The 12,168-nt window shown below is 40.7% G+C and overlaps 2 pseudogenes; both read left to right on the top strand.

Moving 5' to 3' along the window:
- The first annotated feature begins 3,560 nt into the window (after positions 1 to 3,560).
- Positions 3,561 to 3,999, top strand: LOC148090391 (ubiquitin-conjugating enzyme E2 W pseudogene; annotated as a pseudogene).
- Positions 4,000 to 10,349: 6,350 nt separating this feature from the next.
- LOC107539937 (CDKN2AIP N-terminal-like protein pseudogene) lies at positions 10,350 to 10,833 on the top strand (annotated as a pseudogene).
- The last annotated feature ends 1,335 nt before the right edge of the window (positions 10,834 to 12,168 follow it).

The following is a 12,168-nucleotide window of genomic DNA, read 5'->3' as shown; positions in this document are numbered from 1 at the left end:
AGTAAGAGTATTACGAAAACAACTTGGACCATTGATGATATAATAAAGTACCAATTTGAAATAAAGGCTACACAAACTGAAATGAAGAATAATTTACAGGGAATCAACAATAGAGTAGAGAACTCTGAGAATCAAATCAGCAATTTGGAACATGAGGAAACAAAAAACACCCAACCAGAAGATCAAAAAGAAAAAAGAATCCAGAAATATGAAGATAGTACAAGGAGCCTCTGGAACAACTTCAAATAGTCCAACATTCATATTATTGGAGTGCTAGAAATTGAAAACCTATTTGAAAAAATAATTACAGAAAACTTCCCCTACCTGGGAAAAGAAATAGACTTACAAGTCCAGGAAGCACAGAGGGTCCCAAACAAGAGGAACCCAAAGAGGCTCACAGCAAGGCACATCATAATTAAAATGCCAAAGGTTAAAGACAAAGAGAAAATCTTAAAAGCAGCAGGAGAAAAGTAGTTAGTTACCTACAATGGAGCACCCATACGACAGAAACCTTGCAGGCCAGAAGGGAGTGGCAAGAAATATTCAACGGGGTGAAAAACATGGAACTACAACCAAGATTGCTCTATCCAGCAAAGCTATCAGTTAGAACTGAAGGTCAGATAAAGAGCTTCTCAGACAAGGAAAGGCTTGGTGGAGCTTCATCACCACCAGACCAGCACTACAGGAAAAGTTAAAGGGTCTTCTTTAAGAAGCTAATGAACAAAAGAATCTGACATACCAAATAGTTCCAGAGACATTGAAGCATGCAACAGATGATCATATTTCAGAGGGAAGAGGGAAGGGGGGTGGAGGGTGGGAAGAGATTAACGAAAGAAGTTATATGCATATATGCATAACCCACGGGCACAGTCAATAACAGAGTGAGGCCTCGGGAGGGGGTAGGAGCGAGGTGAAGGAGGTCAATTAGGGGGGTAAAATGGGACACCTGTAATACTTTCAACAATAAAGATAAATTTTAAAAGAAAAGAGTTTTCCTCTAAGGTCAATAAGTTTCCCCTGAGGTTCTATTGATTATATAAGTAACATCACATTAAAATGATAACTTAGGCACTTCAGTAATTGTTCATCTTTCCACACACTTTTTTCAGCTTTGAAATACAGAGATATCCATATCTATCATCTGGAATCAAAGTCTTTTTTTAAAATTGGTTTTAGAGTGAGAGGAAAGGAGAGGGAAAGAGAAAAACATCAATATGAGAGAGAAACATGGGTGGATTGTCTCCCACATGTGCCCTGAAAGGGGACCGAACCCAAAACCTGGGTGGCAGACTTCCTCAGGCAGGCCCTTCCAGGTCCTATGGCCTTAAGTCTCAAGGTTTCTAGGGAAGAGAGAAGCCCTTTTAAGTACTGAACATGATTATGAGAGGGTCCAGTGAAATTGGGCACAGTACCTGGTCTCAGACCCAAATTCATAGACCTGCCAAACTAAGTTCAGCAATCTACCAGGTTAAAATGACCTAGAGCCTTATTAAAAATTAGAGTGACCCCCTGCAAGCAAGCAGGGAATCTCTCCAGATTCTAGGGACCAAACCAAAAGGTCTGGAGGATTATAATACAATTGCTCCATCAGAGGTATTATCCACTCTGCAAAAACTGGAATCCACTGTCTATAATATTGTATTAATTTCACAATTGTCTAAATATATTTTTATTGATTTCAGAGAGAGGAAGGGAGAGGGAGAGAGAGATAGAAACATCAATGATGAGAGAGTCATTGATGGGCTGCTTCCTGCACACCCCCGACTGGATATGGAGCCTGAACCCAGGCATGTGCCCTGACCAGGAATAAAACCGCTATCTCCTAGACCCTAAGTCGACACTCAACTGCTGAGCCACGCCCGGCCAGGCTGTCTAAGATTTTTTTGTAGGCTCTTTGATCTGCAAAATTGGTTGATTCTTAGATTGTCACACTCTGAGGCCTACAGCTGACAACAGATTCCCTAAATATTTTAGCTCACATAAGCAACACTGCAGTTTGTCTAGTGAGGCATTATTCCCTTGTGAAGCAAAGAATTGTAATAAAGCCAAATCATCAATCAGGTTTTCATTGCTCTTTGCTTTCTGAAGCTACCAGAAAACCACTCACACTTTGAAAATTATAGATCCCTCTAGAGTCTAGTGGAACAAATTTCTCTAAGTTTTTCTTTGAATGACTAGAAAAAAACAGTAGGGAGTTTCAAAGCCCTTGAGGAATTCTTTGCCATAAATACCAGATTCCTTCAAAAGCAAAAACAAAGGATAATTTGGATTCATTTGCTAGAGAAACAGAAAGAGGAAAGGAGGAAGGGAAAGAGGAAGGGAGGAAGGAAAGGAGAGAGAGGGGGAAGAGGGAGGGAAGAGAAGGAGGGACATGAGCCTGGGCTGATGATAAAGGTAGGAGATGCTATTATAGAACTGGGCTCCCTAGTAGCAATAGAAATGATAAGATTCTGTAATATGTGAGGCCAGGTGGTAGCACTTAACCATCAGAAGCAAAGTGGGTATAATTGCTGTAGTGGAAAGCAAGTTTGGAATGTCACCAAGCAATGCCTCACCCACAGGTATCTAATGAGGTGATATGACTCATAGAATGTTGTATTCCCAGGGGCAAGATAGAACATCCAACAAATATATTCACATATTTTAAAAATATAAAAATTAGATAAGCAGAAGTCTGAGGTTGCTATAGATTGTTTATGTCCCTCTCAAAGTTCATATGCTAAAATCTAATCCTCAATGTGAAGGTATTTGGAATTGGGACCTTTGAAAGGTGCTTAGGTCATGAATGGGTTTAGTGCCCTTATAAAAGAAGCCCCAGAACTTTGGCAGAGTAGCTCAGTTGGTTAGAGTGTCTTCCTGATACATCAAGGTTGTGGGTTCAATCCCTGGTCAGGGCAAATACAAGAATCAACCAATGGCCCTGGCCAGAGTATCTCAGTGGTTAGAACATCAGCCCATGCACCCAAGGGTCGAGCGTTCAAATTCTGGTCAAGGGCATGTACCTGGGTTGTGGGTTCGCTCCCCACCCCTGGTCAAGGTGCATTTGGGAGGCAACCAGTCAGTGTCTCTCACATTGATGCTTTTCTCTCCCTCACTCTCCCCCCCCCCCCTTCCCATTCACTCTCTCTGAAAAGCAATGGCAAAAATATCCTCAGGTGAGGATTTAAAAAAAGAATCAACCAATGAATGCATAAATAAGTGGAACAACAAATTGATGTTTCTCTCTCTCTCCCTCTCTCTCTAAAATCGATTTTAAAATTTTTTTTTTAAAAAAAGAGGCCCCAGAGAGCTCCCTCACCCTTTCTACCATGTGAAGTTACAGCAAAAAGATGGCCTTCTATGAACCATGAAGAAGGTTCTCACCAGCCAGCGAATCTGCCATCACCTTGATCTTGAACTTCCCAACCTCCAAAACTGTGAGAAATAAATATTTATTGTTTACAGGCCTCCCAGTCTCTGATGTTTTGTTATAGCAGCCCAAACAGACTAGGACAGATGTCAACAGCCCTACTGGAAAATCACAACCCACTTGGGGGGGGGGGGGGTCCATCACGGTGTCAATGCAGCAATGACTACAGAAAGAACTGTTGGCTTTGCAAAATGATCCACCTCCCCGTATGACTGAAAGAGTGTTCCAAATTAAATTACACAGTGGGTTGTAGCCATAGAAGGTGAACCAGGTACCTTATATGAAGGGGGAAATTTCAACTTCTATTTAAGTGTAGTAGTTGCTATGCTTTTGACTCTCCTCAGGTCATGTTTACTGGTGAAAATATCCCTGTGAATCCTCGTGTTTACAGCAATGGTCATATCTATTTATCCATTCTAACAGAAGACTGGACCCCAGTACTCTCAGTCCAATCAGCCTGTCTTAGCATTATTAGTATGCTTTCCAGCTGCAAAGAAAAGAGACAATTACCAAATAATTATTTTTAAGTTCAAACATGTAACAAGAATCCAAAGAAAACAAAATGGTGGTATCATGGTCATACTTATTGATGCCGCTATCATTCTCCTAGCAGAAGATAGTCCTACTGAGAAAATGAGCACTTTGATCATTTGGTCTTTGAACTTTAACCTTTGACTGGAAGTGACCCATAGGCAATGAAAACTGCTTCTTTTTACTGCATTATCATTCGTGTACATTCTGGGTGCATGTTGATCATTGGTTTAGTCCAGGCAACTGATAGGCTTTTATTAATCATACAGTATTAATACAGGTGTCAGAAAATGTCAAATGTAATTCCATTTTTTATTTTTATTTTTATTTTTTAAGTTTTTGGAAAAGTTCCAAGGCCCTCGTGTATTGTGCAATAGCAATGACTTCCTTGACGGTTTTGGGACATTCATTGCCAGCAATGGACGCCATAACAGGAAACATTTTCATTAACTACTGCCAGCCGGTGATTAATGCATGATGGGGCCTCTGAAATGAACTTACTGGTTCTAGTAGGATTATAAATAAAGTGAGGGATCTAACATTACTGTGAAAGTCACCCCAACTTGTTTCTATTTGGATTCTATGCACTGTGATCCTAAGGTTAACAGCATGAATTAACATGCATCTTTAAAGGCCTGTAATGAAAGACCATTGTGTATTTATTGAATTTTTTATATTTGCTATCAAATTGTTTTGACATGGAAGATTTTCAAATAACATTGGCAGAGAGGTCCAATGTTATCCATGTGATTAAAATAAATTCATTTAAAGATATGAGTAATACAGGGTATGAATGGTTTAATCAAGGCTTTCTTTTGGAAGTAAAAAAAAAAAAAAATGGCAGTGATGATTAAGCTATTGCGGCCCATAATTTGAGCTCATTATTTGTACATTAATGATTTTTCCAAGTGGATTACACTGTTACTTCCTGGTAGCCATCAGCATGAGCCCTACTGCTTAAACACTATTTAATTTATGTTCGGAAAAGTCCATAAACATTTTTGTTTGCAATTTTGTTTATTTTGTTATGTTTTCAGTCAAGTTTGAATATTACAATACTTTAACTGAAAAGTTTTGTCAAGTTTTTTCTTGTAGATTTCCTTTACTTGTAAGTATCATCCTGTCTTTCAATCTTGTAGCCTAAAATAAGAAATACATTTTTGACAGAGGCTTAATGTTTAGAAAGAAAGAAAGTCACAACCCTTTTCCAATTTGCAGAACTAAGCCAGTCTCAGACCCTCAGAACCCACAGAATGAAGGAGAGGCTAGGTTCCCAAAGGAAGGACCCTACAATATGGCAAGTATATTGGTAGTGATTTCCCCATTCCTTTTCCAAAGGGATCTATGACTATTACTCAAATAGCTGGGGAAAGGGAATACACAGAACTTTTGAGGTCTATTGGAACCAGGAAGTAAGTAGACACTGACACCCAGGAGCTCAATTGTGACTACCCTGTTAGAGAGGGGTTTATGGGGTACAGGTAATAATAAAGAAATAAGGAAAATTGGCTTATATTTGTCTCACAGTAGGTCCAGTAATCATCTCCATGGCTCCCAGATGAATAATTGGAATGAATATATTAACAGTTAGCAGAATCCTTATACTAGTTCCTTGATCTATAGAGTAAGAGCTATTATAATAGGAAAGGCCCCATGGAAGCCTCTTTAACTCTTCTCCCAAAAAACCTTCCAATGACCAAAATAGTAAATAAAAAAACAATATCACAGCTCTGGAGGGAGGATAATAAAGATTAGTGTCACCCTCAAAACATTAAATGATACAAGAGTCATGGTCCCCATTATATCCCCATTTAATCAGTCTGGCACCTGCCCAGTAATAGTCCCAATTACATTTAATGAGCTGAATGTGGTAACTTTACCAGAGCAGATTAACACAGCCTCTAATAGGTGGTAGGTGGCTATAGATTTGAGCAAATATATTGTTTTCATACCCATCAGGAAGGAAAATAAAAAATAGGTTCCATTCACATGGGACAGACACCAATATATATTGTCTTACCCCAAGGCTATGTTATTTCTCCTGCTCTCTCTCATCATAATAGTACAAAGGAACCTAAATCATCTGGTTCATTCATAGAACATCATATTGGTCCACCATACTGATGGTATCATGTTAACTAGACCTGATGAACAAGAAGCAAAAGTACCCTGGATGTCATAGTAAGACATATACACTCTAGAGAGTCAGAGGATACCCTACAAAGATTCAGGGGTAAGCCACATGAGTTACATTTTTAGAGATCTAGAGTCCGAGGAATGCCAGGACATTTGCTTCAAAGTGATGGACAAATTGTTGCACTTTGAACCTCTTACTGTTAAGAAAGAGTATAAAGGTAGGCCTCTTTAGGTCCAGAAGAACATGTTCTGCTCTTGGGAATGCTACACCGTTCCATTTATTTAATGACATGGACGGCTACTAATTTTGCATGGGGCTCAGAGCAAGAAAGGGTTCTGTAGTAAGTACAAGCTGTAGTAAAAGCAATCCTGCCACTTGGGCCATCTGATCTAGAAAGAGCCATGATACTAGAAGTATCTGTAGTAAAAAAAAAATTTTTTTTAATTACTGGGTAGAGTCTCTGACCAGCCCAAATAGGAGTGGTGCAGTAACACCCTTATGGTTCTGGAGCAAGGACATGCCATTTGGCAGCAGAGAACTACAATACCATTTGAATAGGATCTCCTGGTGTGCTTCTGAGTCCTGGTAGATATTGAGCACCTGACCTTGGAACATCAAGTCACCGTGTTCCCAGAACTGCCTATCATGAGCTGGGTTCTTTCGAACTTATCCAGTCCAGTCATAAGGTTGGGCAGGCCTAGCATAATTCCATTGTAAGATAAAGTGGTACATCAGCAGGACTGGACTCAAGCAGGCCAGGGAGCACAAGTAAGCAGTAGGAATAGGTGGTCCAGACACCTCTATCACCCACCACTGTTGCACTGGTGCCTTTCACTCAAGTCATACCTATGGGCACATGGAAGGGGGAGCATCCCTTATTACCAGCTGACATGAAAGAAAAGACCTCAAACTTGTTTCATGGATGGGTAGGCTCAGTGTTTGAGTACAAGCTGAAAATTTGCAGCTGCTTTCCTATGGTCCCTCTCAAAGATGTTTATGAAAGACATTGGCAGAGCTTTTGGTGGTATGCTTGGTCATTCACTTTGTGTGGAAAAAGTTGCCTGAGGTTATAATGTTCATTCTTGGGCAATAGTAAATGGCTTGGTTGGTTGGTCAGGAACTTGGAAGGAAAATATGGGAAATTTGGGGTCAAGGAGGTCTGAGGAAGATGCTTGTGGGTAGACTTATGGGAATGGGCAAAAAGTAAAGGTGTTCGTCTTTTCATGCTAACACCCACCAGAGAGCATCCACTGCAGAAAGATCACTAAACAACCAAAGAGACAGGATGACCTGGCCAGTTGACATCAGCTAGTTTGTCTTCTCCACCCCAGTGGTTGGACAATGGAGTAGCCACAGTGGAGTAGCCATCTCTACATCACAGTAGAGATGGAGGCTATGCATGGGCCCAACAGCATGGGCTTCCTCTTATCAAGGCTGATCTACATATTGCCATAACCGAATGTCTGAGCTTCTAGCAACAGAGACCAACACCAAGTCCCCAGTATGGCACAGTCCCTTGAGGATATCAACCAGGCACTTGGTGTTGTATTTGACCCTTTTTATTGGGTTCAGTGGTTCATTTGACAGATTGACACCTATGTCAAGAGTGGATTTGCCTCTACTGCCCACAAGGATTTTCTACCAGCACCACTACCTAAAGGTTCACAGAGCATCTGATTTACCAACATATGCCAAATTCCTAGTCTCAAAGTCACAATTCACATGTCACTTCTCCTCCCATGGCGGGGGGAGTGGGTGCACAGAAAAGCCAGCAGTATTATTTCAACAGATGTTCCTCCACCTGAAAACTGTGGGAAAAAGAAATAAGTGACACCCCTTGTCTTGAGTTGAGTGCCCCAGAAGCAGCTGCTGAGATAAGGATTCAGAGCACATGCAATTAATTTAAGGAAGTGCTCCCAGGAGAACCTGATAAGAGACTGGAGGAAGCAGGGCAGGAAAGGGAAGAAGCTAAACAATTGTGTAATTTCTGGCAACATCTTGTGGAGGGTTGCTTCAGCATGATCCAATAGGGGAACACTAAGTGTAAATTCTACCTCAGAGTTTGCCCCTGCTTGAAGCAAAGGAACTAAATTTTCACACTCTCATTGGGTAAAGACTGTCCACGGTTTGTAGGTGGGGAGGAATGGGGTTGTGTAAGGGTGACTATAAACTCATAGGCATTGCCAGCTGTCGGCATGTACAAGCAAAGCAGCTCCATTAACCCAAAAACAGGCTTCCAAGAGAATTAGAGAGACACAGGTACATGCCTTGAGAAGCAAACATACACAAAAGCCACAGGAAGTGGTCCTCAGGAATCGTTAAAGGGATCAGAAGTATATATAAAACACACTCCTGTTTGCCTTTACACACTCACTACCAATACTGGTCACTAAATCTGTGTGTGGGTTTTCCCACACCAAGCAATTCTGTAGTGACATCTAGGTGTCATATAATTCAACTCAATTCTGACACTTGAAAGAGTGTCAGATCTAACAGGTTAAGGGCTCAGTTCCACTGCCCCCATTTAAGACATTAATCACAAGTCCAGGTTGTCACTTGTTTTTCTGACCAACTGACTATAAATCAGAGGTTCCCATGACCCTCTACTCAGGTTTATTAATTTGCTAGCGTGGCTCACAGAACTCAGGTAAACAGTTTACTTAATAGATTACTGGTTTTTATAAAAGGATACAACTCAAGAACATCTAGATAGAAGAGATGCATTGAGCAAGGTATGTAGGAAGGAATTCAGAGCTCTCATGTCCCAGGCACAACTCTCTCCCCGCATCTCCATGTGTTCACCTGGAGCTCTTTGAACCCATCATTTTGGGTTTTTATGGAGGCTTCAGTATTACTTAGGCATGATTGATTAAATCACTGGTCATTGGTGATTAATTCAACTTCTAGTCTCCCATCCTAGGAGGCTGGAGGGTGAGGCTGAAATTTCCAATCCTCTAATGACACCGTTGGTTTCCCTGGCAACCGGCCCCACCCTGAGGGGGTTTTCTTGAAGTCACTTCATTAACATAAATTCAGGTGTGGTTTAAAGCAGCTTGTTATGAATAACAAAAGATACCTCAATCTCTCTTATCTCTTAAGAAAGTCCAAGGTTTTAGGAGCTCTGTGCCCGGAATATTGAGGAAGACCAAATATAGATTTTTTTTTTTTTTTAATATATCTTTATTGATTTCAGAGAGAGGAAAGGAGAGGGAGAGAGAGAGAGAAACATCAATGATGAGAGAGTCATTGATCTGCCGCCTTCTGCACATCCCCAACTGGGCTCGAGCCTGCTACCCAGGCATCTGCCCTGACTGGGAAACAAACCCCGGTCACCTGGATCCTAGGTTGATGCTCAATTGCTTTGCCTTAGCTTAATGTTTTTGAGGTTCATTCACATTGTAGATATATCAACACTTCATTTTTATGGCTGAATAATATTCCATTGTATGGATATACCATTTTATGATCAATTCATCAATTAATGGGCATTTGGCTTGCTTCTACTTTTTTATGATAATGAATAATTCTGTAGGAAAATTCTTGTACTAGTCTTTGTGTAGGCATACGTTTTCAACCCTCTTGGAGAGTAATTTCTGGGTCATATGGTAAACTTATATTTAATATTTTAAGAAACTTCAAAACCGTTTTTTTATTGAGTTTATCGGGATGACACTGGTTAATAAAATTATATAGGTTTCAGGTGCACAATTCTACAACACGTTACCTGTACACTGTATTGTGTGTTCACCACCCCAAGTGAAGTCTCCATCTATCACCGTTTATCCCCAAGCTACCCTCCTCCACCACCCACCCGACCCCTGCAATCACCAGGCTATGTCCCTGGGTTTTTTCTCCTTTTTCTCTTTTTTGCTCAATCCCTCCACACCCCACTGAGCCCCACTCCACAGCTGTCAGCCTGCTCTCTATCTATGACTCTCTATTTTGCTTGTTAGTTCATTTTGTTCATAAGTGGCTGCACCATATACATTCCTACCAGCAATTCATGAGGTTTCCCATTTCTTTGCATCTTTGCCAAAAATTGTTATTGTCTACCTTTTTTTCTTTTAGCCATTCTAGTGGGTATGCAATGATATGTCATTGTGGTTTTAATTTGCTTTTCCATAGTAACTAATGATATTGATCATATTTTCTTGTTCACCAGTTGTTTTTGAAAATGGCTTTATTGAGATGTAGTTTGCATACCATAAAATCCACTGCTGTAACTGTTCAATTAAACAATTTTGAGTAGGGCCCTCCACAGCAGAGGACACCATGGTGGGTGGCGAAGCCACCACAGCGCTGGAGGAGCTCTTTTCGGGGGTAAGGCTGGTGACTGACTTCGCCAAGCAGTTCGGCTCTTACTCTCCTATTCTGGAGAGCAAGAAGCAATGGGAGGCGGGCATTCATCCCGCACCACCTGCGGGACTCCCCCCCCCAGTCCAACAGGCGGCTGCCTGAACCAGCTGCTGTCCCTCCCACCTCTTCCTGGGTTGCAGTTACAACAAAGACCTTTTAGATAAGGTGATGGAAATGGCTGATAGGATTGAAGTGGAAGACCTGCCACAGTTCACTACCAGAAGTGAATTAATGAAAAAGCACCAAAGCTAAGGCAGAAGATTCATCACATTTTCATTATCAGCTACAGGCTAGAAAGGAGGCTGGGATGAATGTGACTTTGACCACAGAAGCTGTCTTAAGACTCCTCGTATTACCAACATGTAGTAAAGAGGCAATTGGAATGAAAGCGGCATTTTAAAAGGTCTCATTCTTCCAGTAGCTATCATTGTAAAATTATGCATGGATATTTATGTATTTATAAATCATGCCCTCTTTTTTTTTTTTTCTTTTTTTTTATGTCTTGATTGATTTCAGGAGAGGAAGGGAGAGGGAGAGAGAAACATCAATGATGAGAGTCATTGATCCGCTGCCTCCTGCACACCCCACACTGGGGATCGAGTCTGCAACCCAGGCACGTGCATGCCCTCTTTTATTTTTAGCTTTTGAATATCAAGCTTTTTGTTAAAAATGAGCATTTTTTATGTTTTTTTATTTGTTGTTTTTTTTAATCCTCATCCAAGGATATTTTCCCACTGATTTTCAGAAACAGTGGAAGGAAAGGAGGAGGGGGAGAGAGAAGAGAAACATCAATGTGAGAGAGACACATGGACTGATTGCCTCCACACGCGCCCCAACCAGCACTGGGAATGGAGCATGCAAGCAAGGAATCGAACCCACAACCCTTTTGTCCAAGGGCTGATGCTCTAACCACTGAGCCAAACTGGCCAGGGCTTTTTTTATGTTGATGTAATAATGGCAGGTAATGGATTTTACACTTTGGATTTCTCAACAATGTACCTTTAAGTGTGGAAAAAATCAATTTTTAGTAAACTTACAGAGTTGTGCAACCATCACCACAATCAGCCGCAAACATTTCATCAACACAAGGAGATCCATCATGTTCCTTAGCAATTAAACTCTACTCCCAAACCTAGGTAACAACTAATCTACTTTTGTCTATATAGATTTGTCTTTTCTGGACACTTAATGTACATGGAATCCTAGAATATGTAGTCTTTTGTATAGGGTTTCTGAATGGTTTTTTCCCCCCCATTTATTTATTTATTTACTTATTTATTTTTAGAGAGAGGGATAGATAGAAATATCAATGAGAGAGAAACATCATCCATCAGCTGCCTCCTGCAAGTCCCCCACTGAGGATCAAGCCCCCAGCCCGGGCATGTGCCTCGACCTTGAATCAAATTGTGAACTACAGGTTTCTGGGTCTACGCTCAACCACTTAGCCACACTGGCTGGGCATGTGTTCTGAATGTTGTTGAAGTTCATTCATGTTACAGTGTATATCAGTAGTTTGTTCCTTTTGTCCCTAAATACTATTCCATTGAATGAACATACTACATTTTGTTTACCTGTTTATCAATTGATGTATGTTTTGGATTGTTTCTCATTATTGGCTAGTATCTATGTGCAAGTCTTTCTGTGGACATACGTTTTAATTTCTTTTGGGTATATACCTAGTAGTAAAATTGCTGGGTCGTATAGTAACTCTATGTTTAAGTTTTTCAGGAACTGT

This window comes from Miniopterus natalensis, chromosome X (genome assembly GCF_054644295.1).
Source record: "Miniopterus natalensis isolate mMinNat1 chromosome X, mMinNat1.hap1, whole genome shotgun sequence".
Lineage (NCBI taxonomy): Eukaryota > Metazoa > Chordata > Mammalia > Chiroptera > Miniopteridae > Miniopterus > Miniopterus natalensis.
The sequence above is the reverse complement of the archived record's forward strand: the minus strand, read 5'-3'. Positions and strand labels throughout refer to the sequence as shown.